The sequence below is a fragment of the Salvelinus sp. IW2-2015 genome, unplaced genomic scaffold, assembly GCF_002910315.2.
Source record: "Salvelinus sp. IW2-2015 unplaced genomic scaffold, ASM291031v2 Un_scaffold1270, whole genome shotgun sequence".
NCBI lineage: Eukaryota > Metazoa > Chordata > Actinopteri > Salmoniformes > Salmonidae > Salvelinus > Salvelinus sp. IW2-2015.
The window spans coordinates 157,354-166,445 of NW_019942810.1; the positions used below are offsets into that span (position 1 = coordinate 157,354).

The 9,092-nt window shown below is 45.2% G+C and overlaps 1 pseudogene; it reads left to right on the top strand.

Annotated features, from left to right (window-relative positions):
- The window catches only part of LOC112070264 (protein phosphatase 1 regulatory subunit 12A-like), a 77,329-nt pseudogene extending 69,440 nt beyond the window's left edge, over positions 1-7,889 (top strand).
- The last annotated feature ends 1,203 nt before the right edge of the window (positions 7,890-9,092 follow it).

Here is a 9,092-nt window from a genome sequence, read left to right on the forward strand (position 1 = left end):
GAGAGATCAAGATGCATAGAGATTAAAACTGAACGCCGGTTAAAAGTATTTCCTGTTCTTCTCTCTTTCCTACCTGGCTAGCTAAATGGACTTAATAGCATTTCCTATCCGCTGGTTCCATATTATAAATCCCTGAGGTGTTCGAGCTAGTAGGTAAAATCTTAACAGTCTCCGTTTCTGTTGCACCTGGCTGTGGCCCCCGTTGGCAAGCATTAACCCTAATTGGTTCTGGTAAAGTCACTGTATCGATGATACCGTGGCTCAAGTGAGGTGGTAAGCCAAACTAAGGAGAGTGTCTGCTGACATGAGCATGAAGATTGAAATCTCCGATATGATTCTACATCTGGATTAATTGTAAGATAACATTCTCTTCTCTGGAAATATGATCCTTCCTACTACTCTCACTCCACACATGTCAAATTTGTAATACTCGTATAGGATCATTAACTCTATTTCCATCATCATGCTACATACAGTTATTTGGTTGTTGTTGTGAGTATTTGATAGAATGACACAATCTATTGAACTCTTTGATTCACAAGTCTGTCTTGTATTCTATTGAGAGGTTATTTTCTTTCAAGTTGGTGTTAGATGTGTGGAGCTTGCATATTTACAGAAATGGGGCTTTTGTAAAGAGTGTAAGAGTACAATGAATATCTACTCGATAGTTAATTGCAATCTCACCGCGCGCTCGTTTTTTGTTGCCATTGCCAGTGGGAGCATTCCCCAGATAGAAACAAAAATTATTCCACTGCCATTATTCAGCCTTTGTGTCTACAAAACGATCCTGAGAGGTTTAGGTCAGTGTCATAAGCTAGATATAGACGAGGTGGTTGACAGAGATAGATAGACGAGGAGGCATGAGATTCACTCTGATACATGCTGAGCATTGAAGGGGTGAAATATAGACTGGATAAGCAGCTTTGCCACAAGGATTGTTGGGATATGTTTGCTTTTGATATCGAAGTGTATATATGGTGGTTCTTACACTTGCATTGGTAATTGAAATCCAATGGTTTGAACTGCATAGGAACGACTGTGACACAGTCATCAATTGCTTTGTATCCAGCAACTATAGGCTTCACGAGCGCAAGGATATTGCTGCCAGTGAAGATTGCAGCCTTAAATCAGCCAGCATTTAGTACGGGATCATCATTCTAAGAGATCTTCACATAGGAGAGCGGTTCAAATGTAATAGTGAAAGATAAGGTACTTCAGTGTGATTGCCCCAAGTACCAAGATCCAGCACGCAGTGCAGGTATGTCCTCTTCTACGCTCTTAATTGTTGTTTAAATCGAGACAACCATGCGGGATCGGGGCATCACCATTAAGATGGAGCTTGCTCAGGAATGGCAGCTAGGCGGGTTGGTGAAGGATAGGTCCAGTCTGCGACGGCATCGACACGCGCGAAGAGACTGAGTGGAGGATGGCCTTGAGGTGTCAAAGAGCGGGCATAGCAAAGAAGCCATTCTCTCCACGAAAAAAAGTCCATGAGAGGTACAGGACCGTTGCGGATTGCTGCAAAGGTAGTCCTTGAAGACGTATTTTGGAATCACTTTATGGCACGTAGAAGTTTGGGGTATGGTAAGTTGTATACTAGTAGAATACTGAGTCCAGTTCTTGCAGGATTGGTAGTTTGGTGGATCTAGAGATAAGAAAGCTATGTCGCGGTATGAAACGCGCACTACATCAATGAGTACGCTACGCCGATCAGTCCCTGTTGGTGATGGGCACCGATACAGTGAACTCAGTTTCCTGACGACGGTGTGCTTCTGTGTCAATAGTCTGTGTTGATAGGCCGAATTGCATGTCTCCACGAGCCAAAGGGAGGTGGCTCACTCACACAATGCTTGCTGCGCTTAAGGAACAGCAGCCATGGTAGGAAGTAAGTTAACTGACATGAGGCAAATATAATCTACCTCATACACTCGCGAGAGCGACAATCTTCTCATCAACATTCTTTTCGAGGCAAGGTTTGGTGACGAACAAGTGGCACTTTCGCAAGTATTGAGAGCACCTTGCCTTTAAGGGCAAAAAGTGATACTAAGTGGTCGGGAAGAGAGGCATGGAAAGAAAGACATACAGAATAATTATGTTTGGGTCCCAATGGCTGGATAATTGTTCCCTCAGGCAGACACTTTAATGCAGCGCGCTACTGAGAGAGCTGGTTGTGGTCACCCTGATGCGCTCATCGACGAGTTTGAGGTGGTACTTCCTACTCCAATCAAACAAACTTTGAAATTCTGACAAACTCCAAGCATTGATTATGCAAGAATGGGCTGCCATCAGTCAGGATGTGGCCCAGAAGTTAATTGACAGCATGCCAGGGCGCATTGCAGAGGTCTTGAAAAAGAAGGGTCAACACTGCAAATATTGACTCTTTGCATCAACTTCATGTAATTGTCAATAAAAGCCTTTGACACTTATGAAATGCTTGTAATTATACTTCAGTATTCCATAGTAACATCTGACAACAATATCTAAAGACACTGAGGCAGCAGACTTTGTGGAAATTAATATTTGTGTCATTCTCAAATCTTTTGGCCACGACTGTAGTGCCCTACTTTTGGACCCTGGTTAATAGTAGTGCACTATATAGGGAATAGGGTTCCATAGGGCTCTGGTCTAAAGTAGTGCACTATATAGGGAATAGGGTTCCATAGGGCTCTGGTCTAAAGTAGTGCACTATATAGGGAATAGGGTGCCATAGGGCTCTGGTCTAAAGTAGTGCACTATATAGGGGAATAGGGTGCCATTTGGGATATATCCAATGTCAGTTTTCAACCTAATAACCAATGTTGTTCCTCTAGGTGCTCGGTGACCTGAGAGCTGACAACCAGCGACTGAAAGACGAGAACGGAGCGTTGATCAGAGTCATCAGTAAGCTCTCCAAATAGACAGAGAGAACGAGAGCGAGAGACAACAGGGAAGCCCACTCCCTCCCTCCGTCCATCCACCCCTCCCACCTCACATTCCTACCAGTGCCAAAGAATGAAAGAGAGAGAGAGAGAGAGAGAAGAGGGGGGGACAAGAAACAGAAAAGAGAAGACGTATGAGAATGTGGTACTCTAAACAACACCATATCTTGACTTGATTGTGACGCCTCTTCTTCCTTAGTCCTGACCAATCGCTGTGGCTTGTTGTGTGTGTGTGTCTTATGCCCACTTTGAAGACAGGACCGTATCCATGGCAGGTAGCCATGACAACTGTGGTCATGACAACGGCTCGCATAGTAGCAAAGAGACGTGACAACAGCCAAATGCCCATGGGATTGTGATGTAAAAAAACAAAAACAAAAACAGGATATAGACAATGTTCACAAGGGGGAACACTAATATGAGAATACACAATCCTTCTTCTGGTGCCATCCACACACAATCCTGCCATCCACACACATTGCACCGGTCCAAGGCATCTTGGTCCCTTAGCTCTCCCACTTAGTAATTTATTTTGTTTTGTGACCACCACATTCACACACCACCTTTTCCACCAACCCACTCTGCTATTGTACTAACTACGGATCTCAGTCCCTCCCACTCAAAACTCTCCTACCCCACAAATACACTCCTTATAGAGGCTTTCACATCGACTCCGTGCCAGACCCTGGATCCAAACCATAGACATCCATACAGCTTTCTTTGTGTGACATCCTAAACTGTAAACAGAAACCATGACCTTTCTTAACAGTTGGAGGGGCCTGTTTTCCCGGACACAGATAAAGCCTAGTCCAAACCTAATGGAGATTCTTCTCTCCCCATTCAGCAAGGTTTTTAGTTCAGGATCTAGTCTGTAAAGAATGAGGGTGATATTGCACATCCGCTGCTGTGTCCGGAAAAACCAACCCTTTGTGTTTTTTGGGCTGAAATATTTTAACTTTTAAACTGGTAACAGTAACATTTCCACGTTATTTTCATTTCACTTTTCTGTATTCAGTCACTTTCAGACTAGTGTCATTGCACTCCATGTGCCTCTTAATCTGGTAGTGTCATTGCACTCCATGACCCTCTTAATCTGGTAGTGTCATTGCACTCCATGACCCTCTTAATCTGGTAGTGTCATTGCACTCCATGTGCCTCTTAATCTGGTAGTGTCATTGCACTCCATGTGCCTCTTAATCTGGTAGTGTCATTGCACTCCATGAGCCTCTTAATCTGGTAGTGTCATTGCACTCCATGAGCCTCTTAATCTGGTAGTGTCATTCCACATGCGTGTTTTGAACCCACCACAGATCCACTCTTCCCCTCACACACTATAGTGTTCTGAACCCATCAGAGATCCACTCTTCCCCTCACACACTATAGTGTTCTGGAAGCCCACGCAGAAGATCCACTCTTCCCCTCACACACTATAGTGTTCTGAACCCATCAGAGATCCACTCTTCCCTCACACACTATAGTGTTCTGAACCCACCAGAGATCCACTCTTCCCCTCAAACACTATAGTGTTTCTGAACACACCAGAGAACCACTCTTCCCCTCACACACTATAGTGTTCTGAACCCACCAGAGATCCACTCTTCCCCTCATACACTATAGTGTTCTGAACCCACCAGAGATCCACTCTTCCCCTCACTAGTGTTTTTGTTTAGTGGCCCACAAGAGGCTGCGTCCCAAATGAAACCCTCATCTAAGTAGTGCACTACATCAGGGCCTGGTTAAAAGTAGTGCACTAGATAGGGAATAGGGTGCTATAGGCCCTAGTTAAAATTAGTGCACTACATAGGGAATAGGGTGCCATTTGGGACACACAGACCCACTCCATGCTCCTTTAAATGACCACAGACAGAGCAGTCTGTTGACCACAGCACTTTACTCACCACAGCCAGGCCAAGCTAAGCGATCACAGATCTGCGCCAGCCAAGCTAAGCGATCACAGATCTGCGCCAGGCCAAGCTAAGCGATCACAGATCTGCGCCAGGCCAAGCTAAGCGATCACAGATCTGCGCCAGGCCAAGCTAAGCGATCACAGGCAGCGCCAGGCCAAGCTAAGCCCCGTCCTGATTCATACTATACAAACAGCTCCCCTCATCCACAAATCTGCAATCCCAATAATCTGTCCTTTCTCCTGAAGTGTGCACTCGTGCACTCCTTCACAAATGTAAAAGCATTGGATAGGTGGAGGTATGGCTAGACTAGAGGATAGGTGGAGGTATTACTAGACTAGAGACAGGTGGAGGTATGGATAGACTAGAGGATAGGTGGAGGTATGGACTAGACTGAGGATAGGTGGAGGTATGGACTAGACTAGAGGATAGGTGGAGGTATGGACTAGACTAGAGGATAGGTGGAGGTATGGACTAGACTAGAGGATAGGTGGAGGTATGGACTAGACTAGAGGACAGGTGGAGGTATGGACTAGACTAGAGGATAGGTGGAGGTTAGACTAGACTAGAGGATAGGTGGAGTATGGACTAGACTAGAGGATAGGTGGAGGTATGGACTAGACTAGAGGATAGGTGGAGGTATTAACTAGACTAGAGGATAGGTGGAGGTATGGACTAGAGGATAGGTGAGGTATGGACTAGACTAGAGGATAGGTGGAGGTATGGACTAGACTAGAGGATAGGTGGAGGTATGGACTAGACTAGAGGATAGGTGGAGGTATGGACTAGACTAGAGGACAGGTGGAGGTATGGACTAGACTAGAGGATAGGTGGAGGTATTAACTAGACTAGAGGATAGGTGGAGGTATTAACTAGACTAGAGGAAGGTGGAGGTATGGACTAGACTAGAGGATAGGTGGAGTATGGACTAGACTAGAGGACAGGTGGAGGTATGGACTAGACTAGAGGTAGGTGGAGGTATGGACTAGACTAGAGGACAGGTGGAGGTATTAACTAGACTAGAGGATAGGTGGAGGTATGGACTAGACTAGAGGATAGGTGGAGGTATTAACTAGACTAGAGGACAGGTGGAGGTATGACTAGACTAGAGGATAGGTGGAGGTATGGACTAGACTAGAGGATAGGTGGAGGTATTGACTAGACTAGAGGACAGGTGGAGGTATAGACTAGACTAGAGGACAGGTGGAGGTATAGATCTAGACAGAGGAACAGGTGGAGGTATGGACTAGACTAGAGGATAGGTGGAGGTATTAACTAGACTAGAGGTAGGTGGAGGTATTAACTAGACTAGAGGATAGGTGGGTATTAACTAGACTAGAGGACAGGTGGAGGTATAGACTAGACTAGAGGACAGGTGGAGGTATGGACTAGACTAGAGGATAGGTGGAGGTATGGACTAGACTAGAGGATAGGTGGAGGTATGGACTAGCTAGAGGATAGGTGGAGGTATTAACTAGACTAGAGGATAGGTGGAGGTATGGACTAGACTAGAGGATAGGTGGAGGTATGGACTGACTATAGAGGATAGGTGGAGGTATGGACTAGACTAGAGGATAGGTGGAGGTATTAACTAGACTAGAGGATAGGTGGAGGTATGGACTAGACTAGAGGACAGGTGGAGGTATGGACTAGACTAGAGGATAGGTGGAGGTATTAACTAGACTAGAGGACAGGTGGAGGTATGGACTAGACTAGAGGATAGGTGGAGGTATGGACTAGACTAGAGAACAGGTGGAGGTATTAACTAGACTAGAGGATAGGTGGGAGGTATAGACTAGGACTAGAGGACAGGTGGAGGTATGGACAGACTAGAGGATAGGTGGAGGTAGACTAGACTAGAGGATAGGTGGAGGTATGGACTAGACTAGAGGACAGGTGGAGGTATGGACTAGACTAGAGGATAGGTGGAGGTATTAACTAGACTAGAGGATAGGTGGAGGTATAGACTAGACTAGAGGACAGGTGGAGGTATGGACTAGACTAGAGGATAGGTGGAGGTATGGACTAGACTAGAGGATAGGTGGAGGTAAAATGGACTAGATCTAGAGGACAGGTGGAGGTATGGACTAGACTAGAGGATAGGTGGAGTTATGGACTAGACTAGAGGATAGGTGGAGGTATTAACTAGGACTAGAGGATAGGTGGAGGTATAGACTAGACTAGAGGACAGGTGGAGTATGGACTAGACTAGAGGATAGGTGGAGGTATGGACTAGACTAGAGGAATAGGCTGGAGGTATGGACTAGACTAGAGGATAGGTGGAGGTATGGACTAGACTAGAGGACAGGTGGAGGTATGGACTAGACTAGAGGATAGGTGGAGGTATGGACTAGACTAGAGACAGGTGGAGGTATTAACTAGACTAGAGGATAGGTGGAGGTTGGACTAGACTAGAGACAGGATGGAGGTATGGACTCAGACTAGAGGTATGAGTGGTGGCAGGACTAGACTAGAGGACAGGTGGAGGTATGGACTAGACTAGAGGATAGGTGGAGGACTAGACTAGAGGATAGGTGGAGGACTAGACTAGAGGGAGTTTCACCATGAATTTGCTTTGATACCCAAGAAAGCAAGTGAACAAGTGCACACTTTGGTAGAAAGGACAGATTATTGGGCCCAGTGCTAAACTCCCTCCTTAGGTTTCTATTGGGAAGTAGGGAGGGGAACGGAACGGATAGCGGGAGGAGAGGTGTATCACCGCAGAGCTGAGGGTCAAAGGTCATTGCACAATATTATAGACTTGCTGTTCTGTAAAAGCCTAATATGCAATGCATTGTTTATTATTATTATTACCATAATAAAATATGATAAAATATATTATTTTCGTATTTTTCCATTTGTCTGATGTCAATCTCTCCCGCTTTGCCAGGGAGCCACATTGTTGGATTATGTATATTATATTATACATGTGTAATAAATAAGTAATATTAGGCTTGAATTAATAATAATCATGTTGAGAGAAATGAATCCCATGTAGTCTTCATCACCATGTTGGTCTAATAATATTACATGGATGACAGCACCTAATAAAGCATGTGTTTGTAAACCTCTGCTCTACTGTCTATTGCTGTTTGAACGTATGTCTGTATCTAGTGTTCTGTTTTAAAGGGACAATTATGTCTGTATCTAGTGTTTTGTTTTAAAGGGACAATCTGGGATTGGTAAATCCATTTTTTGGGGGGGAATGATTCTTTAATTATATATAGCCATCAATAGGTCTGTCTATGAATTTGAGAGTGGTTACGTTTCTCCAGCACCGTTCCTTAGCCGTTAACCTAAACAAGTTGCCGTCTTTGTCGGGGGGGGGGTGTTTCTTTCTCGAATCCCAGATTGCTCCTTTAAAACTGCGGTTGGAATCCAGTGGTTGACTGTATATGGCTGTTGATGTAAGTAGGAGAATCCTTTCAACTCTATTTTTAGGTTTACTACATGTCCCTGATGACTGAAGAGAGGTCATGAAAGTCCAACAATACTCCTTAACATTAGAATGCGAAGGAGGAGTTTTCATGTCCAAATGAAGGGATAGTTTCTATCTGCTACCACATCATGTCCAAGTGAAGGGATAGTTTAAAGAAGAAGAGATGAATGGTGCCTGTCTAGTTCTAGTCTAGACAGGTTCAGATGGTGCCTGCTCTAGTCTCTAGTCTTGACAGGTTCAGTTGGTGCCTGCTCTAGTCTCTAGTCTAGACAGGTTCAGATGGTGCCTGTTCTAGTCTCTAGTCTAGACAGGTTCAGATGGTGCCTGCTCTAGTCTCTAGTCTAGACAGGTTCAGATGGTGCCTGTTCTAGTCTCTAGTCTAGACAGGTTCAGATGGTGCCTGCTCTAGTCTCTAGTCTAGACAGGTTCAGATGGTGCCTGCTCTAGTCTCTAGTCTAGACAGGTTCAGATGGTGCCTGTTCTAGTCTCTAGTCTAGACAGGTTCAGATGGTGCCTGCTCTAGTCTCTAGTCTAGACAGGTTGAGATGGTGCCTGCTCTAGTCTCTAGTCTAGACAGGTTCAGATGGTGCCTGTTCTAGTCTAGACAGGTTCAGATGGTGCCTGCTCTAGTCTCGTGTCTTGACAGGTTCAGATGGTGCCTGCTCTAGTCTCGTGTCTTGACAGGTTCAGATGTGCCTGCTCTAGTCTCGTGTCTTGACAGGTTCAGTGGTGCCTGCTCTAGTCTTGACAGAGAGAGAGGGGGGGGGGGGGGGTCCGATGAAGACGAGGCACGTCAGCCTGCTTTGTGCCTCACAGACGAATGTCTGTTCC